This window comes from Leptodactylus fuscus, chromosome 7, assembly GCF_031893055.1.
Source record: "Leptodactylus fuscus isolate aLepFus1 chromosome 7, aLepFus1.hap2, whole genome shotgun sequence".
NCBI classification, from domain to species: domain Eukaryota; kingdom Metazoa; phylum Chordata; class Amphibia; order Anura; family Leptodactylidae; genus Leptodactylus; species Leptodactylus fuscus.
In genome coordinates this window covers 37,331,364-37,347,845 of record NC_134271.1, presented here as the reverse complement: position 1 = coordinate 37,347,845, position 16,482 = coordinate 37,331,364, and the positions used below count along the sequence as shown (strand labels likewise).

The following is a 16,482-nucleotide window of genomic DNA, read 5'->3' as shown; positions in this document are numbered from 1 at the left end:
GAGGGTATTGCAAAAGAATACCCCAATAGTAAAGCTCAAGGGGAAGTTACATTATACCTGTATGTGACAGAGAGCGAAAGTATAGTATGCGCTCTGATTGGCAGGAGAAGGGTTAATAGGGACAGAAGAGTCCCTGCCACCCCCCTCCTGGTGTCACATATGGGTTAGCACAGATAATGATCATTCATTATCACTGTGCACCCTGCTCCTTCCCCCTCCCCTTCTGCTACAGTTCACTAATGCTTCCCTTTTGAGGAGTGCAATGCAAAAAATGTGTGCATCTGGTCATTTATTCTAATATTGACCTGGTCTAAAAAAAAATAAAAACACCTTTTAATGCGGCCAACTTTGTGATGTTGTCACAGCCACTGCTAGTCACAGTAACTGATCACAGCAACTGTTAAAGGGGCTCTATGATTGGGAAAATTCATTTTTAACTAAGCACATACTTGCATAGCCTTTAGAAAGGCTATTCCACGCATACCTTTAGTATGTTAATCCCCCAGTAGTTTTTGAATGAGCCATTTTTTTTTTATTCATATGCTAATTAGCCTCCAGCACGCACACAGAAATCTCTGCGAGCACTGTATGCTGCTGCCTCATCTCCCTGCTCTCAGACATAGCTAAGAGTGCTCACCGAGACTTCCAGTGCTCGTTGCTGGCTAATTAGCATACAAATCAAAACTGCCTCATTAAAAAAAAACTACTGAGGGGATTAACATACAAAAAGTATGTGTGGAATAGCCTTTCTAAAGGCTATGCAAGTTTGTCCTTAGTTAAAAATGACTTTTCCCAATGATAGAGCCCCTTTGATCTGCTCCTCACCAGAGGCAGAGAACAGGTTAACAAACGTCGATTGAAGTAACTCTGTCCCCAGCCCAGATCACGAGATCTGATATGGGAAAAGAGCTTCAGCAGACCAGTGTTAAATGACAAGTTGGTTATAGCATCTGTTAACCTGTTCTCTGCCACTGTGGAAGAATAAATTAAATAGGTGTTAGAATTAGTAAAAATAACTGGACATTAGCACTTCACAGTAATGTTAAGTGGTATCCTAAGGCCTGCTCTCATACATTAGTCGTAGAACCTCGGCCTGCAGCTTCAACATACCCAACTTTCCTCATTGCAGACACCCACAGTATGTGGCTCCATTCACTGCAAAGAGAATGTTGGAGCACTTCACTTTGGCAATCTCCAGAGCTTCCATTGAACTGGTGCACACAGCACAGGAAGTGAGAAAGAGAGACAGCAGGCAAACTGCTGAAACAGTGAGATGGGAAAACCCTTTTAGGCTAGGGCCCCAGGTAGCGTCCCACAGGAAAAAAAAAAAAAAAAGTGGCCTACCCCTTTAAGCTTCAAATGACTTCTTTCCTATTTTCTATACTCATGAGTTCCTTATTGTGGCCAGGTTATCTTCTCGCACATATAGTGTCCATGACTGAAAACCTATCATGGCTGTGTCTTTCTGACCAGCCTATAGAAAGTTCCTGCTTTCATGGCTGAATCCATTGGCAGCCGATCAACACAATACTGTCACCACAGAGGATTAGAAAAAGACAAAAAAAAAGCTACAACATTTTTAGTTTTTGCATAAACGTTCACCTTTTAAGAGTCTATACATTTAATCATTTAATTAAGGTTGAGTTTGTGGAAATATCCCTTTAAAGAGCACCTTTCACATACTCATGTGTGGTATGATAAAACACTAGAAAGCCAACAGTGCGCTGAATTCAGCATACCGTCAGCTTTCCAAATGCTGCAGATATTACTGCCCTTAATTTTGGCAAAGATATCTCTCTTCACTGTCAGAAGGTAGGGCCTTAAAGCCTAGCGTCATTGCTGGGCTGTGAGTAATGCACCCCTTCCACAAACTTATACTGAAGGAAGTGGTGCTTCTCACTGCCCAGCGATGGCACTAGGCTATAAGGCCTGCCTTTCAGAAATGGTTAGCAAAATTAACAGCAACGATATCTCCAGCACAAGGGTGTATACCACGAAAGCTGACTGTGAGCTGAATAATACCACACATCTATGAGGAGTGACTAAAGAGTAAATAAATTTTCAGTCAAATTTTGTAATATAGTACATTATATTTTAGATCCTTTTTGTGAAATCCTACACTCTTTTCCTCGTTTTTGAATTGAGAGTTGTTTATGCCTCTCAATGGATGTTACTGAGTACGGGAGTACAAGGCTGTGTAAGATATAGAGAAATTGAGGGGAGTGGAACTTCAAAAAGTTATATCTCACAAAATTTAAATAGAAATCACTGGTTGAAAACAGTCGGAAATGGGATTTTTATATCATATTATACAGCGGCATATAAATATCCTAATATCAACTGTGTTTTCAACCAGTGATAACTCTCAAATAGCACTGCAAGCTTGGTGTTATATGAAGAGAATCTCCTATTTCAAATGACACCAGCAAAGTTAGTTGCAAGTTTTATGATGTGCAAAATATAACTATTTGAAGTGAATCTCTACCCCCTCCCACTTTCTTTAGATGTTACGCTAGGTTCACACCATTATTCAGGTCTGCTTAGGGATCCGAAAAAGAAACCCAATCCACTTAGAGGACCTTTCATGGGTTTGGGCACAGGCAGTTCTATATACTGCTGGAAAGCAGACAGTGCGCTGAATTCAGCCCACTATTGGCTTTCCCGATCTGTGCCCCGGGTAAGGAGCTATCGGTCCCGTTACCGTAGCTCTTTACAGTCAGAAGGGAGTTCCTGACAATCTGTCAGGAACGTCCTTCTCCCCAGCAGCGCCTATCGCGCTGTACAGTGTGAGCGGGGAGGAACGCCCCCTCCCTCTGCTCATAGTGCTCGTCCATAGACGAGTATTATCAGGAGGGCAGGGGGCGCTCCTCCCCGCTCACACTGTACAGCGCAATAGGCGCTGCTGGGTAGAAGGACTGGGGAGACAGACTGTCAGGAACTCCCTTCTGACTGTCAAGAGCTACAGTACTGGTACCGCTAGCTCTTCACCCGGGGCACAGATCAGGAGTATATACAACTGCCTTTGCCCAAACCCATAAAAGGTCCTCTTTAAAGGGAATCTACCACTAAAACACATTTTTTTTCTAGTTAACACGTCAGAATAGCCTTTAGAAAGGCTATTCGTCTCCTACCTTTGGAAGTGCTCTCCGCCGCGCCGTTCGTACCGGTATGCTAATTAGTTCTCTCGCAGCGATGGGGGCGTCCCCCATCGCAGGAGCAGCAATGGTGGCGTCCCCATTGCAGCTCTAAAACCGACCGCAGTGCCGCCTCTATGGTCTTGGGTATCCTCCCCTTCCTTCTTCAGCGTCCTGTCGGACGCCTGCGCAGTACGCTGTTCGGCGAAGATTGCCGAACGTACTGCGCATGAGCGAAATTGCGGTCCCAGCCATAGTGCGGGCACTGCAATTTCGCGCATGCGCAGTACGTTCGGCAGGACGCTGAAGAAGGAAGGGGAGGATACCCAAGACCATAGAGGCGGCGCTGTGGTCGGTTTTCGAGCTGCAATGGGGACGCCCCCATCGCTGCTCCTGTGATGGGGGGGGGGGGGGGGGGGACACACACGCCCCCATTGCTGCAAGAGAACTAATTAGCATACCGGTATTTTGAACGAACGGCGCGGCGAAGAGCACTTCCAAAGGTAGGAGACGAATAGCCTTTCTAAAGGCTATTCCGACGTGTTAACTAGAAAAAAAATGTGTTTTAGTGGTAGAATCCCTTTAAAAAGCAGTTACCAGTGGAAATCATAGGCACTATAGACTATGATGTGGTCCACCGGGTTTTCCACCTGAAAACGCACATTTTTTTAAAACCAGAATGAAGAATGGAACTCTCAAACAGTAACTGGACACAGGTGTGAATCTAAGGTCTGGTTCACATCTGCATTGGGGGGAGTCCCCCCAAACGCATTAAAGAGCAGTTAGCAAAGAATCTACATAGACTACAATGGGGTCTGTAGGAATCACACAGAGAGAAGAGTGCTACTTGAAGTACTTTTCTCTCCACATGATTCGTGCAGGTACAGCACGGAAAACACACGGACCCCAGATGTGATCCCCTGGTTCATATCTGCCTTCGGTATACCATTGGGGGAAGTCCGCTTGGGGACCCCCCTGAACCGAATAGCAAACTCATTAAAAAGCGGTTAGCAGAGAAACCACACGGACCTGGGTCCGTGTGGTTTCTCTGCTAACCGCTTTTTAATGAGTTTGCTATTCGGTTCAGGGGGGGTCCCCAAGCGGACTTCCCCAATGGAATACCGAACGCAGATATGAACCAGGCCTAAGCCCCATACATAGAAACATTCAGTGAGAGTGTAAACAAAAGTGCAGGATTTCAGAGAGCCAAAATTTGTCAATAAAGTATAACAAAATTTTATTAATGACAAACACTGATAGAAAAAAAAAAAATCTAAAGTTGTCTAAAAGTTTAGTTACATTATAAGCATGTTTAGAAAGATTTTCGTGTGAGACTACTTCAGCACACTTGTTTTCCATGTTAGAGGAATGAGAAAAAAATATAATATATCTATCTATCATGTGAAAGCTCCCTACAGACCTATTTGACCAGAGAAAAGAGTGCAGCACTCCACTACTTTGTCCATATTGTTTTGTTCGACTATGTAATGTATCCTCCTAAAAGAGAATCTCTGACACAGATGTAAATTTAACCTTAGGCAGAGATAAAACACACCATGTACATTAAAACTGCATATAAGGAGACATATTCATGTGAAAATGATTCAGTTATTCACAAAGAGACTATTCACTTACAATGAAGTAGTAGAGACAGAACACCTGCAATAAAAGCACACCAGCCCCCACGCTCGCTCATCCTAGAATGTGTGAATTGAGCCTAAACTCGGTCTTATTCCAAGAAGGCGCCTTACTCTATTCTTCCCTTGTGCCCACCAAGAGCAGTTCATTCCAGTCAGGGACGGCTGTGTGCAGAGCCTCACAAGTTCCACTCATCAGGGTAGTTTCTCTGCACCGAGTGACCCGATGCTTGAACCATTCCCTGCACCCCTTGTTGCATTGCCGCCAAAAAAAAAAATACGTAAAAATGTGAAATATCATGAATGTGCCTGCGCCATGTTCAGATGCAGTACCAGCCCGATCTAACGCGGCTTTGGAAACCCCAACAGCTGCGTCTGATTTACCATGGTTGCTAATACGTCTCCCGCCCCAAAGACACCTCCATCCACAGAGGTAGGAATATGTGTTGTGCACCCTAAGAATACGGGCGTGGTTGTTCATGATTTAGTAATAGGAGACAGGGCGGAAAAATAAAGCAAAATATAATGCGTAGGCGACGGGTACTTCAGCATAACAGAAGACGCGGGAATATACGGCGAGCGCACATTATATATCTCTACCATACTCTGTAATATATAGAGAAAGTATGGTACATTAACGACACGAAAAAATTATTCTAATCGTTACCGACAGTCCCTCGCGTGAGGCGAGCTGTGCGACTAAACCGGGAGACAAAAAGAGAAACAACGGGGGAAAAAGCGCAGCTGAGGGTAAAATGGAGGTCAGGCCCAGAACCGAGGACGCCTAAAAGCTACATCCCTCAATCCAACGCCATCCTAGCGCCATCCAGAGTGCATAGCAAGTCACGTTGCTTCAGAGATTAAGTCCTTAGGCCCAGGCTACAGACATTTTGCCATAATACAAATAACGATAGAGGGAGACAAACACCCCCATCAGCCGCCCGAACCGGAGCCCCATCGTGACACCTAGAGGCCGGAGAAAGCTCCTGCAAAATCGCATTTTTAACTCTCCTTACCTCCCTAGAGCAGCTTTTTCTCTGTTTTTTTCTGCTTTTTGGACAGATTCGATTGATCCAGACTTGACAACCGGCAACAGACAAGAACGGAGACGCCAGACGATAACCAGCTCACCGTTTAATCTCTCCAAACCCCTGCTTCACAAAATGGCGGAATAATCAGTTAGAGCGCATGCGAAGTTGAGGCGGGGCCAGAAGGCTTCTGGGAGTTGTAGTTTGATGCGGTCACAGGAATGAACTGTAAACCCGCTCAGGGACTGGAGCTATAGATACTTAGATGAGCGCGATGACCCGGAGTGCGGAATTGCAATTTGAGCGCCAAATTTGAATAGCGACGTGGTGACGTTGTAAAATGTACGTCTCATGCTAGGGGAAGTAAAGGTTTACATTGTGGAGCTGTATGTTGAGTGAGAGCTTGGAAGCTTAGATGCCTAACACTTACTATTTGAGATATATATATATATATATATATATGTGTGTATTTTTAGATATGAATATATTTACAGTATGTGTTTGTCTGATGTGTGTATATATATATATATATATACACACACACATACATATACACACACTAGCGGAGGACCCGGCTTCGCACGGGTATTTTTCATATTTTGTTTGTGTAGTGTCCCCATAACAATTGTCCAGTTTTGAATTGGTGTATATTGTATGTGTGTGTGTCCATAAGCATCATGTGATCATGTGTATCTCATTTTGGATATTAGTGACAAACCAGGGTTCGGTTGTTCTGGAGATCTGGGGTGAAGCTATATCGCACGTATGTAATTGTTTGGTATGTGGAACTGTGTGCAGACACGCATGTTTAATCCTGTGGCATGTGGAACTGTGTATAGACGCACGTATGTAATCCTCCATCATGTGGAATTGTGTTTAGATGCGTTTATGTAATCCTGCAGCGTGTATAACTGTGTGCATTAGCAGGTATCCAATCCTCCGGCGTGTGGTATTGTGTGCAGTGGCGCGTATGGAATTCTGCAGCATGTGGAACTGTGTGCAGATGTGCGTTTCTAATCCTCTGGCGTGTGGTATTGTGTTAAGACAAGTGTATGTAATCCTCCGGCTTGTGGTACTGTGTGCAGACGTGCGTATCTAATTCTCCGGCGTGTGGTACTGTGTGATGACGTGTGTATCTAATCCTCTGGCTTGTGATACTGTGTGCTGGCCTGTGTATCTAATCCTCTTGCGTGTGGTAATTGGGTAGATGCGCATATCTAATCCTCTGGCATGTGGAACGGTGTGCAGATGCACGTATGTAATCCTTTGCCATGTGGAACTGTGTGTAGATGCATGTATATAATCCTCTGGCGTGTGATACTGTGTACTGACCTGTGTATTTAATTCTCTGGCGTGTGGTACTGTGTACAGATGTGCGTATGTAATCTTTCAGCATGTGGTACTTTGTGCAGATACGTGTATCTAACTCACGGGTAGGGAACCTTCGGCTCTCCAGCTGCTGTGAAACTGCAACTCCCATCATGCTCCATTCACTTCCATGGGCGTTCCAAGAACAGCAGAGCAAGTATGCATGCTGGGAATTGTAGTTTTGCAACAGCTGGAGAGCCGTACGTTCCCTACCCCTGATCTAACTTGTGACCCCTGGCCCGCGTGGCTCCGGCCCACCCAAACCCCTGTAGCGCGGCCCCCTCCTCCCATGCGCACTTCCAAACCCAACCCCCGCGGCATCCCTGGTAAAGGGGCCCTGGGCACCCCTCTGGCTTCCCAAACCACTGTTGCGCGGCCCCCTCCCCTCCTGCACAACCCCTTGGGCCCCCAAAGTCCTATACCGTGGCCCCAGCACGAACACTACAGTCCCCGTGGTTACTCACACAGCCTATCCACTTGCCCTTTCACAGCGAGTGAGACCGCGTGTCCGCTTCACTCCGCAGCTGTGGCTATGCACCGTTGTGTCTTGAGCGCAGGCTGTGCACACCCGAGCGGCTCATCCTGCACAGCCAGCCTGCATGTCAGTGTCGCACCGTAGCGGTGACCCGCCACCATGTTTTCTGGCTGGCACTTCATCCATTGCGGAGCCCTGCTGAAGTCGGGGATGACGTCATCTTAGGTCCTGCAGCGTAGCAGGACCATACGTTCTCCGGTAGCGGTCGTGATGTTGGGGGATGGAGCGGCCTATGAAGTAGCCTATGCAATTTATTAATTATTACTATTGTAATCTTAGGGAGCGTTCACACTACCATCGGTGTCCGACAGCTACTGTCCGCTGCTAATGTCCGTTCAAAATCTTGTGCGGACATTATCAGCGGACACTAGCTGTGTCTGTGACATTTTGCATTGATTTAAATGGAGATCGGGTGCGTTGTTTTACACTCCGTGTCTGTCCTTAACTGTTCGTTCCCAAAGATGTCTGACTTTTCAAGCGGACAGCAAAACCCGAATTGTAAAAGCCGTGTGTTTTCTGCACCATGTCCACAGGAATCATGCGAAGAGGAAAGTAGTTCTTGAAGTACTTTTATCTCCACATGACTCATGCGGAAAACACACAGACCCCATTATAGTCTATGGGATCCGTGCTTTCATTGCTCACCTCTTTTTAAAGCGTTCAGTATTCCGGTCAGGGCGTCCCCAAGCAGACTCCCTGAACGGAATACCAAACACAGATGTGAAGTAAGCCATAAGTAGATTAAAAAAAAAACAAACTCTCATTATTCTAAAAGCAGACGTGTATTGAATGGTAAAAATAAAGCCTTTTACATATTTACTGTTCACATGCACATGAGCTTCTCTGCTACCCCTACATGTAATTCACCTAATACCATTGGCGGTAGCACATGTGGTCGGGGGATGGGGGGGGGGGGCAGCCATTAGTGATTGCCACCTTAACTTGTGCTACCCCTGGTTCCAGCACGAATGATACTGCCATTTGTAACCCCCTTTAGAGAAATGGCTGCATTTACTGCCCCTCCCCCACATCTTGTATGTCCCGTCTCCTGAATGTCTCCAGCCCCACCACAGTCCTATATTCTTCTCCCTTCCCCCACCTTTCACCATTTGCATGTCCCAGCTCCTGGTTGAGGTGGGAGAGGGGCAGCACTTGTAGCTGGGGAGGAGGACTTAGGATGGTGCTAGGGATATTCTGGAGCTGGGAGACATCAGTAATAGAGAAAGGGAAGAAGCCATTTCTGTAAGGGGTCGGCAGAATCATTCTTGCAGGAACCAGGGGAGGGGATTGGGGAGGAGGGACTTTGGGTTTACCTTATAGAGAGTTCCACTGGCTTCTCCTTCCTACAAGACCCTCCTGTGCAGTTTCAGCACAAACATAAGGGGCTGAGTTTTGGATAATGGGGGATAATGTGGTCCCTCCTCAGGGGATGAACTGACAAGCCATAACAGAATGGTCTTAAAGAGGACCTTTCATGAGTTGGGGCACATACGGTTTTATATACCGCTGGAAAGCTGCACTGTTGGCTTTCACGATCTGTGCCCCAGGTGAAGAGCTATCGGTGCCAGAACTGTAGCTCTTCACAGTCACAAGGGCGTTTCTGACAGTCTGTCAGGAACGACCTTCTTCACAGCAGCGCCTATAGCACTGTACTGTGAGAGTGGGATGGAACGCCCCCCTCCGCTTCTGATAGTACTCATCTACGGACGATTACTGGGGAAGGAGTTCCTTCCCGCTCAGACTGTACAGCGCTATAGGCGCTGCTGTGAAGAAGGAAGTTCCTGACAGACTGTCAGAAATGTCCTTCTAACTGTAAAGAGCTACGGTACCAGCACAGATCAGCGCACTGTCGGCTTTTCAGCTGTATATAAAACTGCTTGTGTCCAAATCCATGAAAGGTCCTCTTTAACCCCTTCCCGCCGATGGCATTTTTTGATTTTCGTTTCTGACTCCCCTCTTTCTAAACCCCATAACTTTTTTTATTTCTCCGCTCCCAGAGCCATATGAGGTCTTAATTTTTGCGGGACAAATTTTTCTTCATGATGCCACCATTAATTATTCTGTAGAATGTACTGGGAAGCTGGAAAAAAAATTCAGAATGGGGTGGATTTGAAGAAAAAATGCATTTCTGCAACTTTCTTACGGGCTTTGGTTTTACGGCGTTCACTATGCAGCCAAAATGACATGTGCCCTGTATTCTGTGTTTCGGTACGATTCCAGGGATACCAAATTTATATGGTTTTATTTACATTTTGACCCATTAAAAAAAATCCAAAACTGTGTTAAAAATTTTTTTTTCTAAAAGTCGCCATATTCTGACAGCCGTAACTTGTTTATACGTCCGTGTACGGGGATACATAGGGCGTCTTTTTTTGCGTGGCCGAGTGTACTTTTTAGTTCTACCATTTTCAGGAAATGCTATTTATATGCACTATTATTTATCAGTGACATATATATATATATATATATATATATACACACACACACATATTGTGGCAGGACCAGGGGCAAAGTGGTAGAAGGAGTATACATTTCTACCAGGTTCCTGTCATATATGATCTAAATGCAGCTGAGAGAAACTGCGTTCCTTGCTGAAGTGTTTGCCCAAAACATGGTAAAAAAATATTCAATTCAGGCAGTAAAAAAGCTAGAATCAGCAATGGACAGCCCACCATTCAGAGTGCTATGCCACCGTCCTGGTACAGCAATGTATCCGGGTTGCCCCACTGTGTTCAGTCTCCAACTCATCAGCTCACTGCTTCACTATTTGTCTCCTGCCTCTTGCTTCCTGTGTCTTGGGAGCAGTAGGCACAATGTAGTGCTGGTACTTACATTGTACCTGTTGCTGTTTGAAGTACATACAGAAAGGTAAGGTTAGGTTTTTTTATTCTTTGGTTTACTTATACCATATAGCTGGAGGCGGCCATGAAACTATGAGGGCAACCTTCTTGAAACTGGGGGATATCTTGGAGGGGGACATAAAACTAGGGAGCAGCCTGGACGGCACATGAAACAGTGGAGGCAACTTGGAAGGGGACATGAAACTGTAGACACATCGGGGGAGGGACTTTATACTGGGGGGAGGGGGGGGGCTGGAGGGAGGACACTATAATTTAATATTTTGAGGGTCTGCTGGTGGTGGGACAGGTGTGTGATGCATTATACTACTGTATATAAGAGGCATTATAATTTGTGCTTGTCAAGTATGTCTAAGTCAGGGGTGGGCAATTAATTTTCCCATGGGGCCGCATAAGAAATTTAAACTATGCTAGAGGGCCGCGCCACTGCAAATTTAGCTCCACCCACTTCTACGTTGACTCCGCCCATTCCCAATCATCTTTCAATGTGCCCCCACAAAGTATAATCCTCCTACAGTCACCTGTACATTATATGTTCCCACATTATAATGTTCCCTTCCAACTGCCCCACAGTATTAAGTCCCTCTCCTGGTGCCCCAGTGTAAACTGGTGGAAACTAGAGGGGACATTAAACTGGGGCAGCTTGAGGGGGACATTAAACAGTGGGGGTAGTTGGTGGGGGGCAATAAATTGACAGCTGGAGCGGGACATGAAACTGGGGGCAACTAGAGGGGGACATTAAAATCGGGAAGCTGGAAGAAGACAATAAACCGTAGGGGTAGCTGGAGGGTGACATTAAACTAGGGGCAACTAGAGGCAGTCAGGTCCCCCTACAGCTTCCTCCACGATTTAATGCCCCCTCCAGTTGTCCCCAGTTTAAGTGCCCTCTTCATCTACCCCCAGTTTCATGTCCCTCCCTCCATTTCTCCCTCAGTTTCATATCCGCCTTTATTTGCCCCATTTCATGCCCCCTCTCCATCTCTCCCCCAGTTTCATGTCCCCCCTCCATCTGCCATCTCTGCCCCCAGATTCATGTCCCCTCCATCTCTGCCCCCAGATTCATGTCCCCTCCATCTCTGCCCCCAGATTCATGTCCCCTCCATCTCTGCCCCCAGATTCATGTCCCCTCCATCTCTGCCCCCAGATTCATGTCCCCTCCACCTCTCCCCCAGTTTCATGTCCTCCCTCCACCTCTCCCCCAGTTTCATGTCCTCCCTCCATCTCTCCCCCAGTCTCATGTCCCCCCCCCCTCCATCTGCCATCTCTGCCCCAGTATAACATTCCCCTTCCATCTCTGTCCCTAGGTTACTGAGACACACAGACAGACAGATATAGACACACACACACTCTCCAGCCTGCAGCTCACCTTACATCTCTCAATACCTTATGACACACACCACGTCTCCATCTTCCTGCCGGCACTAAGACACGCCCCCTAGACACGCCTCCCCATTCAAGCTGTGCGGGCCGGACTGAATCAGTCAGAGGGCCGGATATGGCCCGGGGTCCGGGCTTTGCTCAGGTCTGGTCTAAGTAGTGGTGGTTGGGGAAAGGAACCCATTTATGAAACCTATGCATTGTGTTAAAACAGCCATGCTCCTCATAAATGATGTGCAACCTCCATGGGTCCATGCACTTGGAGAGGAACTGTATGCCAGAAAACTCTTGTACAAGGCATAATAAATATGCCACATTGTGTTTACCCACAGGCTTCCTTCACTTGAAGTTCATACTCAAGTCCACATCTCCGCCTTTCACCTCGCAAACATTACTCATCTCCAGTGACCCAAAAATCACTCCATGAAACTTCACTCTTTATTTACTCTGAACTCTGTGCTGAGTATCTGATACCTGCTTCAAAGACTAGATCCGCAAATATTAAAAAAAACCAAAAACTTGATAGTCTTCAGTAGTTGATACCTTTTTAAGGGCTAACTAATAATGATGACAGATTACAACGTTTCGGAACTCTAAGCTCCTTTCAAGAAATGTACTTGAGAAAGGAGCCTAGAGTTCCGAAACGTTGTAATCTGTCATCGTTATTAGTTAGCCATTAAAAAGGTATCAACTACTGAAGACTATCAAGTTTTCTGTTTTTTTATATTTCCTACCGACTGGCTAACACGGTACGAGAACAAACATTTTCCTTGTACTAGATCCGCAAAGAAACACTCGCCCAATTGCCAAACAGAATTGATTCCTTCCCCTACCACACTGCATCATGTTCACGCTCATGCTTTAATCCTATTACAGAAGAGTTCTCCCAGGTTTTGTCTTGTTGCCCTAATACCTGCTTTAAAGACCCTCTCCCCACACACCTTGTCTAATCTCTTTCCCTGACTGTCTCCACATGCTGAAATATTTAACCTTACTCTTTCTTCTGGAATCTTTCCTTCCTCTTTCAAACATGTTGTTTTAAAGGGATTCTACCACTAAAACACATTTTTTTCTAGTTAACACGTCGGAATAGCCTTTAGAAAGGCTATTCGTCTCCTACCTTTGGATGGGCTCTCCGCCACGCCGTTCGTTCAAAATACCGGTTTGTACCGGTATGCTAATGAGTTCTTTCGCAGCGATGGGGGCGTCCCCATCGCAGGAGCATCGATGGGGGCGTCCCCATTGCAGCTCGAAAACCGACCGCAGCGCCGCCTCTATGGTCTTCTGTATCCTCCCCTTGCTTCTTCAGCGTCCTGTCGGAGGCCTGCGCAGTATGCTCTGTTCGGCGAAGATTGCCGAACGTACTGCGCACGCGCGAAATTGCAGTGCCCGCACTATGGCTGGGACCACAATTTCGCGCAATGCGCAGTACGTTCGGCAATCTTCGCCGAACAGAGCGTACTGCGCAGGCCTCCGACAGGACGCTGAAGAAGCAAAGGGAGGATACAGAAGACCATAGAGGCGGCGCTGTGGTCGGTTTTCGAGCTGCAATGGGGATGCCCCCATCGCTGCGAGAGAACTCATTAGCATACCGGTACAAACCGGTATTTTGAACGAACGGCGTGGCGGAGAGCCCATCCAAAGGTAGGAGACGAATAGCCTTTCTAAAGGCTATTCCGACATGTTAACTAGAAAAAAATGTGTTTTAGTGGTAGAATCCCTTTAACTCCGACTACTGAAAAAATTCTCCCATGATATGTCCTGCCTGCTAACTACGGACCACCTTCATCTCCAAACTGGAATATTTAGTCTATTCTTGCCTAATCCAGGACTTCTGCAACTTCTCCTCAGTATATTCCATTCTATTGACTTCACAGACTCTCGATACGTCTTCTATCTCTCTGACGTTACTTTCAGTGTACAATTTTCTCACTATCTCTCTTCTTGATGTTGGGTTCCCCAGGACTTGGTCCTAGGTCCCTTTCTCTTCTAAATCTACACAGCCCCTATTGGACAAACAATCAGCAGTTTTGGACTTTCAGTGCCATCTTTATACTGATGACATCCAAACTGCCTCCAGTGACATCACCCCTTAACTACTACATTGTGTTAGAGACTTGCTGTCTCTAACACAATGTCTTCCCTTTATTTGAAACTGAATGATTCCAACACTGAACTACTAACCAACCTAACTTTTTAGTCTGTGGTTTTAGAATAACGCAGAGGCAGCATACCTTTTGTCTTGGGGTTATGTTTGACTCAGAACTTTGCTTTACTCCATTATCTAATCACTTGCACCTAAACTGAAAGTCATTAAGTATCAATCTAAAACAAATGGGCCCTAAGGAAAAAGCCAGATTCTGGGGATATTTTGTAGGTGCAGGTGGCAAGTGATACTTGCTCCTCCCTGCATACTTTATACAGAACTGCAAGCGGCAGTCCAGTATGAAGGGAGAAACAGCAGACTTGCCTAGCCACTAGACAGAACATCCATATCAATTAACAAAGTCCCCATACCTCATGCTGTGGATTGCAGGAGTTGTGTAGAAGATGGAGGCAAAGCGAACAGTAGCAGACTGGGCTAGAGATGGAAGCAGCAGTTGTCCTATTCTATGCATCAGAGCACATGCATTAAAGGGGTTGTTACATAACAAGGATCCCATCTATACTGCTAGTTTATGTGGATATAAGACTTTTTCCATTTCATCCACCATGACGGCTACACAAGGAGGTTGACCTCTGACCCGCTGTAGGGACAGGAACTGAAAGACTTGTTAAATACACCACTCCCACCACCATTCACCAGTGTTTCCTGTCCCTACACAGGGTTGGAATGAGAGGCTCTCCTCCGTCTGGGGGAATAGGTAAGTATTACCACCGTCCGGCCCTCGGTCGTAGTCAAAGGCGCCTGCCTCCCTGGGCCATTAAGGACACGGGGGTATTGCTCCGGCCTGCCCCCGGGTGGAAAACTCCCCCCTTCCAGCGGTCCGTTATGGCTAATGCAGGGGGTAGAGTGGATGCCGGCTCCGGCCAGCACACAGGGGAGGAACGGCCAACCTAGGCATACTGGCGTTCCAGGATGTGACATAGCCAGGCACAGTGGCGTGCGTCCCAGCTTCCTGGGAGGCTGCAGGATCAAGGAATTTCTGGCTACACAAGGGATGAATGCCGGGCGGTGAGTGAACTAGGCGACATTCCTGCAATGTATGTGATGTATCACTGTATGTTCCAGCATGTTGCTCTCTGAGGCACAGCTGTTGATCACAGATCCCCTGGCTGTTCCAGCTCCCTTGGTGTTGTGAGTACTTGGAACAGCTGCTCTGTACCTGAGAATTTTATTTATTTATTTATATTTTTTTTTATTTATATATTTTTTTAGAGAACTACCTCCTTTCGCTCAAATCCCTCTTCTTCAAAAGAGAGGGAGTAGCAGGCCATGGACATCAGAAGGGCAGTGGTCACCTACCTGGAAACTACCTCCTCCTGGAGAAAGGATTTAAATTTATTAAATTAAATTTGTGGGTACAAAAATAAAGGTCATAAGGCTTCCAAAACTACCAATGCAGGGGGATTAATGTGACAATCCTGCAGGCTTTCCTGTTAAAGAATCTACCAGAGCCAGGGAACATCAAAGCTCATTCAACTGGGGCAGCTTCCTCCTCTTGGGATGAGGGACGGGAGGCTTCCCTAGAGCAGATATGCAGGGCTCCCACTTGAGCTAGTTCGCTGACCTTTGCTAAACACTACAGGTTAGGTTCGGTAAGTGATTTAGCCTTTGGACGTAAGGTCCTTTCGGCAGGTAATCCCGCCCTAGGAGTTGTAATCTAGTATATCTCTTTGTGTAGCCATCATGGTGGATGAAATGGAAAACCGGAGTTAGACTTACCGGTAACTCTATTTCCATGAAATCCACCATGACGGTGTCTAATTACCCTCCCTAGTTAATATCTTTATGTAAGACAGCATACTGTAGTTTATATTTCACACCTTTCCATTGTTGTTTGGTAAACAATGGTGAATGCTGGTGGGAGTGGTGTATTTAACAAGTCTCTCAGTTCCTGTCCCTACAGCGGGTCAGAGGTCAACCTCCTTGTGTAGCCGTCATGGTGGATTTCATGGCAATAGAGTTACCGGTAAGTCTAACTCCGGTTTTCTAAATACAGTGCTTTATCAAAACTTTTTTTGGCCGCTATCTTAATTTATTCACTTTATTGTTTACACTGCGTTTCTATGACCACAGGGCCCGCTCTGAGCTTATCTGCTCAGTCCCCAAGTGACATAGCTGCCTGCTCTCAGGGGGGGGGGACGGAGGGGCTGAGTGCTGGGAGCAGCTCTGAGCTGTTTGTCTCTGCCACAGACCTCCACAGATGGGGGAGGTGAGAGCTCCGGGTTTCTTGAGCTCTTATCTCCTGCTTTTCCACTTATCAGTCGGTTTAATTGAATTTGGCTGATAAGGGCTGAGGTAGGGAGTTCGGTAGCTCTGTATTTATTACAAACTGACTCATGCAGCTTTGCTACATCAGCCTCTACATCAGCTTCATACTG

The 16,482-nt window shown here is 46.3% G+C and overlaps 1 protein-coding gene across 5 annotated transcripts in view; it reads right to left on the bottom strand.

Moving 5' to 3' along the window:
• Window positions 1-5,937, bottom strand: part of CTCF (CCCTC-binding factor) — a 31,269-nt gene extending 25,332 nt beyond the window's left edge. For 2 of the 5 annotated variants that reach the window (XM_075281787.1, XM_075281786.1), the window contains exon 1: window positions 5,788-5,937. The gene's annotated coding sequence lies outside the window, so the exon portion shown is untranslated. Of the gene's footprint in view, window positions 1-4,769; window positions 5,397-5,787 lie in introns of those variants that run through there. The other 3 variants (XM_075281788.1, XM_075281789.1, XM_075281790.1) reach the window with 2 other exon arrangements.
• Between the last annotated feature and the right edge of the window lie 10,545 nt (window positions 5,938-16,482).